Source organism: Artemia sp. Qi Xiang Cuo, chromosome 3 (genome assembly GCF_049724085.1).
Source record: "Artemia sp. Qi Xiang Cuo chromosome 3, ASM4972408v1, whole genome shotgun sequence".
NCBI classification, from domain to species: domain Eukaryota; kingdom Metazoa; phylum Arthropoda; class Branchiopoda; order Anostraca; family Artemiidae; genus Artemia; species Artemia sp. Qi Xiang Cuo.
Window position 1 is genome coordinate 92,565,393 of NC_142796.1, and position 16,584 is coordinate 92,581,976.

The 16,584-nt window shown below is 40.8% G+C and overlaps 1 protein-coding gene across 1 annotated transcript in view; it reads right to left on the reverse strand.

Annotated features, from left to right (window-relative positions):
- The window catches only part of LOC148954752 (sodium-dependent nutrient amino acid transporter 1-like), a 201,006-nt gene that overhangs the window by 161,178 nt on the left and 23,244 nt on the right, over window positions 1-16,584 (reverse strand). The gene's annotated exons all lie outside the window — the stretch shown is intronic.

Genomic DNA, 16,584 nt, shown 5'->3' on the forward strand with positions numbered 1-16,584 from the left:
GCCTACAAGGTGCTCTTTGGAATCCAAAAGTAAATTGGTAGCCTACCTAAAGTCATCGATATGGAGTAAGTTTTGACTGAAAATAATGACTGGAAATATGGAGGCATTTGTGAATTTCAAAGATAGCTTAAAAAACATTCTAAAAGAGTCAAGTTTGAAGATCTGCGATGGTGAATGATGAATAGCTATTCTTAGTTTCTGCATCTTTTGCAGTCTTATTTGCTTGCACCTAGCCCCCATGGGCCTAGGCAGGTGCAGTGAATGGGTAGCACCCCTATATCCCTTTGGAAATCCTCAGAAGCAAGCGTAAAGCTAAGTTTGGATAGAAGAAAGGAGATTTTCCTCTCCTTCACTGTCCAGCACTCCCCCTCAAGGACAATTTCCAGATTAGTCCATGCTTGTTTTACACAGAAATAAGAGTAAGTCTTGGTGGAATGTCAAGAAAATTTTCTTCAACATCGTCTTTAGACGTCCATGTTCTTAGTTACTTTCAGAGACACTTCATGGCAATTTTCTTGTCAAAATTTCCGTCACACTTTGACTGTTATGAATGTTAGGTTGTTCTCTATGAAAAAAAAAAAAAATGTTTAGAGGGAGCAAAGACTGTATATTTTCGTGAAGGATAACTAGTCGAGAAAACTGATTTCTGCTTGGGGCTCCCTGCTTTTAAAAATCTCTTATATCCAATGGGATGAAGCCGACATGCCACTGCGAGGTGACGTAAACAGGCAGTGCATGGCGTAAGTGTGCCACGCATGGCAGGACAAGTGACGCTCCGATATATAGACTGGGTGGTGAAGAGTGGGCAACTCCTTTGATTTTTCTGTTCAGTCATGCTTGATCATTTCTGATGTCAAGTTTACAACAATTTGTGAGGTTCAAAATGTGGTAGTTTGGAGCTAATTCATCAACTTTATTCAAAGTCATAAATGAAGAAAAAATTTCAGAATCACTTGTGATATCAAGCTTACCACGCTTTGCGAGATTCAAGTGTGGGAGCTTCGAGCTTAAGTAAAAAGTTTATTCAGTGTTCAAAGAGGCTGAGGTCATTTGTTCATTATTAGAAAGTCTGTCATGTTTTTCAGCTATTCAGAATTAAACGCTTGTATGTAAATTCTTTTGTTTAAAGGATCAAATCTTCAATGGCGAAGATTCAAAGACCCGATTTTTAAAAACACAAATATTCGTTCGCAGGTATAGTGTTCTTGACAAGCAATGTAATAGCTATGGGCTGTTTGAAGAAGACGAGGTCTTCAGATCAGATTTCAAACGGCGAAATCCACCTACTTTGTTACACCATCAACGAATTCTCGCGCATCATCAAGCTCTTGTGACCATGGCTCTAACATACCTTACGCCGCCTTGAAGACCACCTAAATAGACAAACGCTTCTGGCCCTTGTCAACATGGTGCAGAATACAAGAATGACAGCTAAACAATTGGTAGGTATTACTTAATCATGACCTGGTGCTACCTGCAGGTGTTTGAAAATTCAGACACAGCTGGGACTAGTTCTTGCGAATGTTTGCTGAAGTGTTGACACAACACCAGCCACCATGGATGAACATCATTAAAAATACTTGTGCTGATGCCAGGTAAGGTGGAAACGCCTGGTCCTGCAGCAAGTAAGAACAAATGAGAATGTAGATTCAAAGCTCTGTGCTAAGTGAAAGCGAGTTTGAATGTTTCATATTCATTAGAAATTAGGAAAGAGAAGAGTCTTCTGTCTGAAATGAGTTGTAACAGCTGTTGGAATTGGAAGTTGAGGCAGTACTGGAAATATTAAGAGATTAATTGCTAGAACCTAAATTTATCATTAAGATACAGATAGCTGAAAAAGTTGAAGTTGCAAGGAACTTAAAAGTGAAGTTGGAAGTTTAAGACAGTACTGGCAACACAAAAAGACCAATAACTAGAATCTATTTTAAAAACTTCATCCACCCGTTTGTTGCTTGTAAGACTTAAAAGATTTCGTGATGAGAGCTGTTAGGTGAACACCTAACTTAATTAAATTTGAAGAAAAGGCATCTCAAATTTGGCTGTGAGTCATGGATTAGGGCACGATTTTAAGCCAAACTTTGCTTGGGCATATTTTCATCAAATCTATCATGTCTTGTCATTGGGGAAGCAGTGGAGATAGAAACTTGAGAAAAATCGTTTAAAATCCCATTTTGGTGCATAGACACATTGCAGAATGTTGTGTTTGCCGAGCAGAAAAAAAACCTTCCAGCGTATGCCAAGTTGGTGTAATGGAGGCAAGGAGTGAAGTTTTGCCAAAGCCGTTCAAAAGAAGTGGGGTAACCGGGGCAACTTTCCCGGGTGCCGTGACTATGGTGGTGGGGGTTGCCCGCTTCGATTAATTTTTTTTTTTTGACTCGGCCTTTTTTTGCTTATATTTGAGTCGGGAGGAAAGCAGTGTAATTAATTTTTCCCTGGGTGCCACCAAACCTAGGGAAAAAATTTTCCTGGACGTAATATGGGCTGTTTATGAATTCCCCGAAAATTTCACTACTGAACCCGAAAACTTTATGAGCCAGCGGAATTTTTCCTATTTTGACGCTTTCCTTTCTCTCCATCTGGTCAACCTCTACAGCAGTCACTTTCAGTGACGTAAGTGAGTTTTTTTAGATATGGTGGTTATAAAGTTAGAGATAAGTTACTAGTGCTACTACTAACAGCTCACCAAAGCACCAAGCCGCCTGAGGCCAACACAGCTACGCACGCTCCTCCTCCATCCCAATCTATTCAAAGCTTCCCTCTTTACACCCTCTCGGGCAGTTCCCATTTTCTTTAAATCTTTCTTTGTGACATCCTCCCACCTCAACTGCGGACGACCTGCTTTCTGTTTAGCCCTAGATGGTTATCCTAAAAGGACAATCTTTGGCAATCTGTCATCGTTACCGCAGAACGAGCCCTAGCCACCTCGGCCTTTCTCTCATTATAGCCCTAGAAAGCGGGATTAAACCACACTTTTCATACAGCCTACAGTTTGAAATACAGGCCGTCAGCCTGGTACCCAGCGCAATCTGTAGGCAATTTCTCTGGAAAACATCTAACAAATCTTTATCCACTTTTCGGAGCGCTTTTGCTTCAGAACCATATTTGACCACTGTCATCACTGTAGCTTCCAATATTCTAATCTTGATTTGCAGAATTATCTTCCTATTCTTCCGAACTTTTTTCAAACAGTTTGTGGTAAGTAAGGAGCGATCCGGCTCAATAGTAACCGAAACTCTAAAAAACGGGATTTTAATACCAATAGATACATTAAAAGAATCAGATTTTAATACTGATTTCAAATATATAAGTTTCATCAAATTAGTTCTACCCATCAAAAGTTACGCGCCTGAAAATATTTGGCTGATTTTCGAAAAAGGGGGGAAATACCCCATAAAAGCTATAGAACCTTGATGAAAATCACACCCTCAGATTCAGCGTATCAGAGAACCCTATTGTAAAGGTTTCAAGCTCCTATCTGCAAAAATGTGGAATTTTGTATTTTTTGCCAGAAGAAAGATCACGGATTCGTGTCTATTTGTTTTGTTTTTTCCCAGGAGTGATCATATCGACCCAGTGGCCCTACAATATCGTGGGAGGGCTCATTCGAACGGAAATTAAAAGTTCTAGTGTCCTTTTTAAGTGACCGAAAAAAATGGAGGGCAACTAGGCCCCCTCCCACGCTCATTTTTTTACCAAAGTCACCAAATCAAAATTTTGAGATAGCTATTTTGTTAAGCATGTTCGAAAATATAATAAATACGTCTTTTAGGATGACTTAATCCCCCAAAGTCCCCGGGGGAGGGCTGATAGTTATGAACTTTACCCAATGTGTACATATAGTATTGGTTATTGGGAAGTATACAGACGTTTTCAAGTGGGATTTTTTTCGGGTCGTGGGGGGGGGGTCAGGGGTTATGTGGGAGGATCTTTCCATGGAGGAAGTTTTCATGGGGGAAGGGACAATGCTATGAAGGGGGCGCCGAATTTCCCAGCATCATAGGCAGCGCGCTAGCGCTGCCTAAGTAAAGAACGATGTGGCTACAATGTGTTTTTTTTTCTTCTTTCCTCGACAGACACTTCGTATCGAAGAGGTTGTCGTAGAAACTTTGAAAAAGGCTCATTCGATTAGAAATTCAAACGGCTAGGGCACTTTTTAATTGTCGAAAGGGATTACAGGGCAACTAGCCCCTCCCCACGCCCATTATTCCACCAAACACATCCGATAAACACTTGGAGATAGTTATTTTGTTCACCTTAGTTGGTATCCAGACAAAAAATATCTTTATGAAGTGGAAAATCCCCCACAACCTTCAAGGTAAGGGTTTTAAGATGTGTCCTGAGGACATATATGAACAAGATTGGCACAATGTACCATTCATTATTTTTTTGCTTTGTAGCAGGGCACTCCATATGGAAGGGGTCGTCGTAAAGACTTCAAAAGGGGTTCATTCGATTGAAACTCGAGAGTTCTAGGGCCCTTTTTAATAGTCGAAAGTGATTGGAGGGCAACTAGCCCCCCTCAGCCCGTCAATCCTCCAAACACATCCAATCAAAATTTCGAGATAGCCATTTTGTTCAGCGTAGTTGATTTCCAGATAGATAAATGTGTTTTTGAGGAGGGCACTCCCCCACCACCCTCAGGGCAAGGGTTTTAAGTTATGCCCCGGGGGCATATAAGGTTTTTATAGAAGGCGTTGTCGTAGAAACTTCAAAAAAGGCTCATTGCATTGGAAATTCAAACGGCTAGTGCCCTTTTTAATTTTCAAAAGTGATTAGAGGGCAACTAGCCCCTCCCCACGCCCATTATTCCCCCAAACTCATCCAATCAAAACTTTGAGATAGCCATTTTGTTCAGCGTAGTTGATTTCCAGATAGAAAATATGTTTTTGAGTAGAAAGTCCCCCACTACCCTCAGGGCAAGGGTTTTGAGGAGGAAACTCCCCCACTACCCTCAGGGCAAGGGTTTAAGTTATGGCCTGGGGGCATATAAGGTTTTTATAGAAAGCGTTGTTGTAAAAACTTCAAAAAAGGCCCATTCCATTGTAAATTCAGAGGGCTATTGCTCTTTTTAATAGTCGAAAGTGATTGGAGGGAAACTAGCCCCCCCTCCCCTCCACCCACGCCCATCATTTCCCCAAACACATCCAATCAAAATTTTGAGATAGCCATTTTGTTTAGCCTAGTTTATTACCAGATATAAAATATGTGTTTGATGAGGACACTCCCCCACAGCTCTCAGGGCAAGGGTTTTAAGTAATGTCCTGGGGGCATATAAGGTTTTTATAAAAAGTGTTGTCGTAAAAACTTCAAAAAAGGCTCATTCGATTGGAAATTCAAAGGGCTAGTGCCCTTTTTAGTTGTTGAAAGTGGTTAGAGGGCAGCTAGTCCCCCCCCCCACCCACGCCCATCATTTCCCCAAACACTTCCAATCAAAATTTTGAGATGGCCATTTTGTTCAGCGTAATTGATTTCCAGATAGAAAATTTATCTTTGAGGAGTACACTCCCCCAAAACCCTCGGGGCAAGGGTTTTAAGTTATGCCCTGAGGGCATATAAGAACGATATTGGCACAATATACTATTTATTATTTTTTTTTCCTTTAGAGCTGGGCACTTCAGTTGGAAGGGGTCGTCGTAGAAACTTCAAAAGGGGCTCATTCGATTGGACATTGAGAGTTATAGTGCTCTTTTTAATAGCCGAAAGTGATAGCCAATTTTTCCAGCGTAGTTGATTTCCCACTTTTTTAGTTGAGGAGGACACTCCCCCACAGCCCTCAGGGCAAGGGTTTTAAGTTATGCCTTGGGGTCATATAAGGCTTTTAAAGAAGGTGTTGTCGTAGAAAGTTCAAAAAAAGCTCGATTTGAAATTCAAAGGGCCTGTGCCCTTTTTAATAGTCGAAAGTGATTGGAGGGCAACTGCCCCCCCCACGCCCATCATTTCCACAAACGCATCCAATCAAAATTTTGAGATGGCCATTTTGTTCAGCCTAGTTGATTGCCAGACAGAAAACATGTTTTTGAGGAGGGCGCTCCCCTACAGCCCTCAGGGCAAGGGTTTTAAATTACGCCCTTGGGTCATATAAGGTTTTTAAAGAAGGCGTTGTCGTAAAACCTTCAAAAATGCTCATTCGATTGGAAATTCAAAGGGCTAGTGCCCTTTTTAATAGTCGAAAATGATTGGAGGACAACTAGCCCCCCCCCGCCCAATATTCCCCCATATTCCCCACATTGCCACTATGTACTATGTATTATTTTTTCCTTTAGAGCATGGCAATTCATATAGAAGGGGTCGTCGTACAAACTTCAAAAGGGGCTCATTCGATTGAAAATTGAGAGTTCTGGTGCCCTTTTTAATAGTCGAAAGTGATTGGAGGGAAAATAGCCCCCCCCCTTCCCCCACGCCCTTCATTCTCCGAAACACATCCGATCAAAAGTTTGAGATAGCCATTTTGTTCAGCGTAGTTGATTTCCAGATAGAAGATAAGTTTTTTAGCAGGCCCTCCCCAACAACCCTCAGGATAAGAGTTGTAAAGTATGCCCTGAGGGCCTATAAGAACAGTGTTGGCACAATGTACAAATTTTTTTTCCTTTAGAGCTGGGCCCTTCATATGGAAGTTGTCGTCGTAGAAACTTCAAAAGGGGCTCATTCGATTGGAAATTGAGAGTTATAGTGCCCTTTTTAATAGCCGAAAGTGATAGCCAATTTTGAGATATCCATTTTGCCCAGCGTAGTTGATTTCCAGATAGAAAATATGTTTTTGAAGAAGAAACTCCCCCACAACCCTCAGGGCAAGGGTTTTAAGTTATGCCCTGGGGGCATATAAGGTCTTTTTAGAAGGTGTTGTCGTAGAAACTTCAAAAAAAGGCGCATTCGATTTCAAATTCAAAGGGCCTGTGCCCTTTTTAATAGTCGAAAGTGATTGGAGGGCAACTGCCCCCCCACGCCCATCATTTCCACAAACGCATCCAATCAAAATTTTCAGATAGCTATTTTGTTCAGCCTAGTTTATTACCAGATAGAAAATATGTTTTTGAGGAGAACACTCCCCCACAACCCTCAGGGCAAGGGTTTTAAGTTACGCCTTGGGGTCATATAAGGCTTTTAAAGAAGGCGTTGTCGTAGAAACTTCTAAAAAAGCACATTTAATTGGAAATTCAAAGGACTAGTGCCCTTTTTAATAGTCGAAAGTGATTGGAGGGCAACTAGCCCCCCCACGCCCATCATTCCCCCACATTGGCACTATGTACTATGTATTATTTTTTCCTTTAGAGCAGGGCAATTCATATAGAAGGGGTCGTCGTACAAACTTCAAAAGGTGCTCATTCGATTGGAAATTGAGAGTTCTGGTGCCATTTTTAATAGTCGAAAGTGATTGGAGGGCAACTAGCCCCCCCCCCCACGCCCTTCATTCTCCGAAACACATCCGATCAAAAGTTTGAGATAGCCATTTTGTTCAGCGTAGTTGATTTCCAGATAGAAAATATATTTTTGAGGAGGACACTCCCCCACAACCCTCGGGGCAAGGGTTTTAAGTTATGCCCTGAGGGCATATAAGAACGATGTTGGCACAATTTACTATTTATTATTTTTTTCCTTTAGAGCTGGGCCCTTCATTTGGAAGTTGTCGTCGTAGAAACTTCAAAAGGGGCTCATTCGATTGGAAATTGAGAGTTATAGTGCTCTTTTTAATAGTCGAAAGTGATAGCCAATTTAGAGATAGCCATTTTGCCCAGCGTAGTTGATTTCCAGATAGAAAATGTGTTTTGAAGAAGAAACTCCCCCACAACCCTCAGGGGAAGGGTTTTCAATTATGCCCTGGGGGCATATAAGGTCTTTTTAGAAGGTGTTGTCGTAGAAACTTCAAAAAAAAGCTCATTCGTTTTGAAATTCAAAGTGCCAGTGACCTTTTTAATAGTCGAAAGTGTTTGGAGGGCAACTGCCCCCCCCCCACGCCCATCATTTCCCCAAACACATCCAATCAAAATTTTGAGACAGCCATTTTGTTCAGCCTAGTTGATTACCAGATATAAAAATCGTTTTTGAGGAGGGTACTCCCCCACAACCCTCAGGGCACGGGTTTTAAGTAACGCTTTGGGGTCATATAAGTTTATTAAAGAAGGTGTTTTCGTAAAAACTTCAAAAAAAGCACATTCAATTGGAAATTCAAAGGAATAGTGCTATTTTTAATAGTCGGAAATGATTAGAGGACAACTAGCCCCTCCCCCACCCCTATCAGTCCCCCACATTGGCACTATGTACGATGTATTATTTTTTCCTTTAGAGCAGGGCAATTCATATGGAAGGGGTCGTCGAAGAAACTTCAAAAGGGGCTCATTCGATTTGAAATTGAGAGTTCTAGTGCCCTTTTTAATAGTCAAAGTGATTGGAAGGCAACTAGCCCCCCCTCCCCCAGCCCATCATTCTCCAAAACATATCCAATCAAAATTTTGAGATAGCCATTTTGTTCAGCGTAGTTGATTTACAGATAGAAAATATATTTTTGAGGAGGAAACTCCCCCACAACCCTCGGGGCAAGACTTTTAACTTATGCCCTGAGGGCAAATAAGAATAATGTTGGCACAATGTACTAGGTATTATTTTTTCCCTTTAGGGCAGGGCACTTCATATGGAAGGGGTCGTCGTAGAAACTTCAAAAGGGGCTCATTCGATTGGAAATTGAGAGTTCTAGTGCCCTTTTTAATAGTGGGAAGTGATTGGAGGGCAACTAGCCCCCCTCTACGCCCTTCATTTCTCCAAACACATCCAATCAAAATTTCGAGATAGCTATTTTGTTCAGCGTAGTTGATTTCCAGATAGAAAATATATTTTTGAGGAGGACACTCCCCCATAACCCTTGGGGTAAGGGTTTTAAGTTATGCCCTGTGGGCATATAAGGTTTTTATAGAAGGCGTTGTCGTAGAAACTTCAAAACAGGCTCACTCGATTGGAAATTCGAAGGGCTAGTACCCTCTTTAATATTCGGAAATGATTGGAGGGCAACTAGCCCCCCCACGCCCATCAATTCCCCAAACACATCCAATCAAAATTTTGAGATAGCCATTTTGTTCAGCTTAGTTGATTTCAAGATAGAAAATATGTTTTTGAGAAGGACACTCCCCCACAACCCTCGGGGCAAATGTTTTAAATTATGCCCTGAGGGCATATAAGAACGATGTCGGCACAATTTACTATTTATTATTTTTTTCCTTTAGAGATGGGCCCTTCATATGGAAGTGGTCGTCGTAGAAACTGCAAAAGGGGCTCATTCGATTGGAAATTGAGAGTTATAGTGCCCTTATTATTACTCGAAAGTGATGGCCAATTTTGAGATAGCCATTTTGTCCAGCGTAGTTGATTTCCAGATAGAATATATGTTTTTGAAGAGGAAACTCCCCCACAACCCACAGGGCAAGGGTTTTAAGTTATGCCCGGTGGAAATATAAGGTCTTTTTAGAAGGTGTTGTCGTAGAAACTTCAGAAAAAAGCTCATTCGATTTGAAATTCAAAGGACCAGTGCCCTTTTTAATAGTCGAAAGTGATTGGAGGGCAACTGCCCCCCCCCACGCCCAACATTTCCCCAAACGCATCCAATAAAAATTTTGAGATAGACATGTTGTTCCGCCTAGTTTATTACCAGATAGAAAATTTTTTTTTGAGGAGGACACTCCCCCACAGCCCTCAGGGCAAGGGTTTTAAGTTATGCCTTGGGGTCATATAAGGCTTTTATAGAAGGTGTTGTCGTAGAAACTTCAAAAAAAGCACATTCGATTGGAAACCCAAAGGACTAGTGCCCTTTTTAATAGTCGAAAGGGATTGGAGGGCAACTAGCCCCCCACGCCCATCATTCCCCCACATTCCCCACATTGGCAGAATGTACTATGTATTATTTTTTCCTTTAGAGCAGGGCAATTCAAATGGAAGGGGTCGTCGTTGAAACTTCAAAAGGGGCTTATTCCATTGGAAATTGAGAGTTCTAGTGCCCTTTTTAATAGTCGAAATTGATTGGAGCGCCATTAGCCCCCTCCCACGCCCATCATTCTCCCAAACACATCCAATCAAAATTTTGAGATAGCCATTTTGTTCAGTGTAGTTGATTTCCAGATAGAAAATATGTTTTTGAGGACTACACTCCCCCACAACCCTCGGGGCAAGGGTTTTAACTTATGCCCTGAGGGCAAATAAGAACAATGTTGGCACAATGTACTAGGTATTATTTTTTCCCTTTAGAGCCGGGCACTTCATATGGCAGGGGTCGTCTTAGAAACTTCAAAAGGGGCTCATTCGATTGGAAATTGAGAGTTCTAATGTCCTTTTCAATAGTCGGAAGTGATTGGAGGGCAACTAGCCCTCCTCTACGCCCATCATTTCTCCAAACACATCCAATCAAAATTTCGAGATAACCATTTTGTTCAGCGTAGTTGATCTCCAGATAGAAAATATATTTTTGAGGAGGACACTCCCCCACAACCCTTGGGGCAAGGGTTTTAAGTTTTGCCCTGAGGGCATATGAGGTTTTTATAGAAGGCGTTGTCGTAAAAACTTCAAAACAGGTTCACTCGATTGGACATTCGAAGGGCTAGTACCCTTTTTAATAGTCGAAAGTGATTGGAGGGCAACTAGCCCCCCCCCCACGCCCAGCATTCCCTCAAACACATCCGACCAAAATTTTGAAAAAGCCATTTTGTTCAGCGTAGTTGATTTCCAAATAGAAAATATGTTTTTGAGGGGGATATTCCTCCACAACCCTCAGGGCAAGGGTTTTAAGTTATGCCCTGGGGGCATATTAGGTTTTTATAGAAGTCATTTGCCGTAGAAACTTCGAAAAGAGCTCAATTGATTACAAATTGGAGTGGCTAGTGCCATTTTTAAGTCGAAAGTGATTGGAGGGCAACTAGCCCCCACGCCCATCATTCCCCCAAACACATCCAATCAAAATTTTGAGATACCCATTTTGTTCAGCGTATCCTTTGCAGATTGAATAATGCTGTAATAATATATTTTTAATGAAATTTAAGCTTTTTATTTCAAACCAAATAGTACTTTCATTGTTTCGGCTTAAAACTCATACTGCTAATTGGATAAACATTTATACAAATTCATATTTTAAGAATTCATCTAACTACAATGCGGCTTAAAAAATACTGCTAATATTTATACAAATTAATATTTCTTAGAATTTATTCAACTACAATGACGGACAAAGGGTCATAAGAATTTTCAATACATTTTTGAGGTTAGGTAGACATTCCCTGCTACTATTAGCAAAACACTGCCGATCAAGCCCTCTGGGATCAACACAGCCAATGAACAACAGGGACTACAACAAACAGGCAGCCATCCCGAAAATATTGAAATGATACTATTAGAGGAGAACCCTCAAATCGGCCAACCCGGCCGGATGGGAGTTAAGTAAGTAATAGTCTGGAGAAAAGCTATTTCAGTGGCGGATCCAGGGCGGAGGGCAAGGGGACGCGCGCCCGGAATCATTTCTCGCCCGTTTGGTTTAAGTCCAGTAATTAAAATTACAATTAGATTCTTACTGTAGATTAATTAAAAAAAATTTGTCCACAAAATAAGTTTTTCAAAGAAAAGTAAAGAACTCCATTAAACAAAAAATGAGCAAAAATAAAATCAAATAATCTACCAAGCCTGGAACTACCACAAATCAGCATCGATAAATAAATGAAAACCCAAAACGAACAGAAATTATAATTATTAACCGAGTCAAACTCAAAACGAGCAGAAATTAACATAAGTTGGGCGCAAAACCCCTATGCCTTACCAAGGCCAGAACAAAATTTGCACTTTACTGAAAAAATACAAATGAATGTGCATTGTCAGTTTAATATACATATACTGATATTTAGTAATCAAAATATTAATATTATTTGATTTATTAAAGTTATAAAAGTAAAAACATCTATATTTTTTCAGTAAAGTGCAAATTTTGTTCTGCCCTTGGGAAGGCATAAGGGTTTTGCGCCCAACTTTCAATAAAAATCTTATATTCCCCCAGGTCATAACTTACAACCCTTGCCCTGAGTGCTGGGGGGGATGTCCTTCTCAAAGACCTAACTTCCAGAACTTTCTACTACGTTGAACAAAATGGCTATCTGACATAAGTTGGGCGCAAACCCCCTATGCCTTACCAAGGCCAGAACAAAATTTGCCCTTTACTGAAAAAATACAAATGAATGTGAATTGTCAGTTTAATACACATATACTGATATTTAGTAATCAAAATGTTAATATTATTTGATTTATTAAAGTTATAAAAGTAAAAACATCTATATTTTTTCAGTAAAGTGCAAATTTTGTTCTGCCCTTGGGAAGGCATAAGGGTTTTGCGCCCAACTTTCAATAAAAATCTTATATGCCCCCAGGTCAGAACTTACAACCCTTGCCCTGAGTGCTGGGGGGGGATGTCATTCTCAACGACCTAACTTCCAGAGCTTTCTACTACGTTGATCAAAATGGCTATCTGAAAATTTTGATTGGATGAGTTTGGAGGAATGGTGGGCGTGAGAGGGGGGTTAGTTACCCTCCAATCACTTTTGACTATTACAAAGGGCACTAGCCCCCTCAATTTCGAATTGAATGAGCCCCTTTTGAAGTTTTACGACAACTCTATCTATAAAAATCTTATATGCCCCCAGGGCAGAACTTACAACCATTGCCCTTGGGGCTGTTAGGGGTTTGTCATCCTTAAATACATAATTTTCAGAACTTTCAACTGCGTTGAACAAAATGGCTATCTCTAAACTTTGACTGAATGTTTTTGGGGAAATGGTGGGCGTAAGAGGTTAATTACTTTCCACTCAATTTCGACTATTAAAAAGGGCAATTCCAATTTCCAATCAACTGAGCCCTCTTTGAAATTTCTATAACAACTTTCTATGCCCCCAGGGCATAACTTACAACCCTTGCACATAGGGCTCTGAGGGGGTTATCATCTTAAAAGACCTAATTTCAAGAACTTTCAACTACGTTGAACAAAATGGATATCTCAAAATTTTGATTGGATGTGTTTGGGAAAATGGTGGGCGGGAGAGGGGCGTTAATCGCTCTCCATTCACCCTCAACTATTAAAAAAGGCACTAACCCTTTCAATTTCCAATTGAATAAACCCTTTTGAAGTTTCCACGCTTTCAATAAAACCTTATACACCCCCAGGGCATAACTTACAACCCTTGCCCTGAGGGCTGTGGGGAGGGAGGGGTTGTCATCATTAAAGACATAGTTTCCAAAACTTCAACTACGTTGAATGAAGTGACTATCTAAAATATTGATTGGATGTGTTTGGAGAAAAGATGGGCGTGAGAGGGGGGTTAGTGGCCTTCAAATCACTTTTGACTATTAAAAAGGGCACCAGCCCTTTGAATTTCCAATCGAATGAACCCTTTTTCAAGTTTCTACGACAGATGTTTCAATAAAAACCTTATATGCCCCCAGGGCATAACTTATAACCCTTGCCCTGAAGACTTTGGGGGGAATGTCCTGCTCAAAGGTATAATTTCCTGAACTTTGAACTGCGTGGAACAAAATGGCTATCTCAAAATCTTTATTGGATCTTTTTGGGGAAATAGTAGGCGTGGAAGGTATGTTAGTTGCTTTCCAATCATTTTCGATTATTAAAAAGGCCACTAGCCATTTAAACTTCCAACGGAATGAGCCTTTTTTAAAGTTTCTTCGACCACACTTTCTATAAAAACCTTATATGCCCCGGGGCATAATTTGAAACCCTTGCCCTGAGGGCTGTGGGGTTGTCATCCTCAAAGACCTAATTTCCAGAACTTAAAACTACGTTGAATAAAATGGCTATCTCAAAGTTTTGATTAGATGTGTTTGGGCATAACTTACAACCCTTGCCCTAAGGGGGATTGTCCTCAAAAACATAATTTCTATCTGTAAATCAACTACGCTGAAAAAAATGGCTGTCTCAAAATTTTGATTAGATGTGTTTTGGGAAATGGTGGGCGTGGAAGGGGTGTTAGTCGCCTTCCAATCACTTTCGACTATTTGAAAGGGCACAAGTCACCCCAATTTCAAATTTAATGAGCGCTTTTCGAAGTTTCTACGACAACTTCTTCGATACGAAGGGCCCTGCTCTAAAGGAAAACATTAATAAATAATGCATTGTGCCAACATCATTTTATACGCCATCAAGGCATAACTTAAAGCCTTTGCCCTGAGGGCTGCGAGAAGTGTCCTCCTCTTTACTTAGTCCCCGTTTCTTGTCTCGTGCTCGAGTTTCCCCGTTCTTTACTTAGGCAGCGATATCACGCTGCCTATGATTTATGCAACAACTTTCTATATAAACCTTATATGCCCCCAGGGCATAACTTACAAACATCGCACTAAGAGGTCTGAGGGGATTATCATCCTAAAAGACCTAATTTCCAGAACGTTCAACTACGATGAACGAAAAGGGTGTCTCAAAATTTTGATTGGATGTGTTTTGGAAAATGACGGGCGTGAGAGGGGCGTTAGTCGCTATCCAATCACTTTCAACTATTAAAAAAGACACTAGCCCTTTCAATTTCCATTTGAATGAGCCCTTTTGAAGTTTCTACGACAACGCTTTCAATAAAAACTTTATATACCCCAGGGCATAACTTACAACCCTTGCACTGAGGGCTCTGAGGGGGTTATCATCCTAAAAGACCTAATTTCCAGAACTTTCAACAATTTTGAACAAAATAGATATCTCAAAATTTTAATTCAATGTGTCTGGGAAAATGGTGGGCGTGAGAGGGGCGTTAGTCGCTATCCATTCACTTTCAACTATTAAAAAAGGCACTAGCCCTTTCAATTTCCATTTGAATGAACCCTTTTGAAGTTTCTATGACAACGCTTTCAATAAAAATTTATATGCCCCCAGGCATATAAATGCCTGAGCCCTCAGGGCAACCTTTGCCCTGAGGGCTGTGGGGGGAGGGGTTACCACCCTTAAAGACCTAATTTCCAAAACTTTCAACTACGTTGAATAAAATGGCTATCTAAAAATTTTGATTCGATGTTTTTGGGGAAAAGATGGGCGTGAGAGGGGGGTCAGTTGTCCTCAAATCACTTTCGACTGTTAAAAAGGGTACGAGCCTATTGAATTTCCAATTGAATGAGCCTGTTTTGAAGTTTCTACGACAAAGATTTCAATAAAAACCTTATATGCCCCCAGGGCATAACTTAAAATCCTTGCCCTGAGGGTTGTGGGGGAGTTTCCTCGTCAAAAATATGTTTTCTATCTGGATATCAACTACTCTGAAACAAATGGCTATATAAAAATTTTTATTGGATGTGTTTCGGGGAATGATGGGTGTGGGGGGAGAGGATGTTAGTTGCCCTCCAATCACTTTCGACTATTAAAAAGAGCACTAGCCCTTTGAAATTCCAGCCTAATCAGCTTGTTTTGAACTTTCTACTACACCGGCTTCTAAAAAAACCTTATAGTCTCCCAGGTCTTAACTTAAAACATTTCACCTGAGGATTGTGAGGGAGTGTCCTCCTCAAAAACATATTTTCTATCTGGAAATCAACTACACTGAACAAAATGGCTATTTCAAACTTTTGATTGGATGTATTTGGGGGAATGATGGGCGTGGGGGGGCTAGTTGCCCTCCAATCACTTCGACTATTAAAAAGAGTACTAGCCCTTTTAATTTCCAATTGAATGAGCCTGTTTTGAAGTTTCTACGACAACGCCTTCTATAAAAACCTTATATGCCCCCAGGGCATAACTTAAAAACCTTGCCGTGAGGGTTGTGGGGGAGTTTCCTCCTCAAAAAAATATTTTCTATCTGGAAATCAACTACGCTGAACAAAATGGCTATCTCAAAATTTTGATTAAATGTATTTGGGGGAATGATGGGCGTGGGGGGGGGGGGGGCTAGTTGCCCTCCAATCACTTTCGAATATTAAAAAGGGCATAAGCCCTTTGAATTTCCAACCGAATGAGCCTGTTTTGAAGTTTCTACGACAATGCCTACAAAAACCTTACATACCCCCAGGGCATAACTTAAAACCCATGCCCTGAAGATTGGGAGGGAGTGTCCTCCCCACAAATATATTGTTTGTCTGGAAATCAAATACGCTGAACAAAATGGCTATCTCAAAATTGTTATTGGATGTGTGTGGGGGAATGATTGGCGTGGGTGGGGGGGGCTAGTTGCCCTCCAATCACTTTCGACTATTAAAAAGGGCACTAGCCACTCAAATTTCCAATCAAATGAGCCCTTTTAGAAGTTTCTACGACAACTCCTTCGATACGAAGTGCCCGGGTATGGAGAACCAAAAAACAACACATTGTGCTCACATCGTTCTTTACTTAGGCAGCGCTAGCGCGCTTTCTATGATTCTCATTTTTATGAGATTTTCAGTGCCACCTCGTTTTCATAGGCCTTTACAGGAAATTACCCGAGACAATTTTTTAGTAAAGGGACGCTAAAATATAGGGGGGGGGGGAAAGGATTGTCCCACTTTGTAAAGGTAAGATAGTTATAAACTTCATGGTTTCAAAATTAACAAAGCAGCATGCAATAGGGATGTAGGCCCATTTGCAAATTTACCTAGGAGGCGGAAAAAGATTCA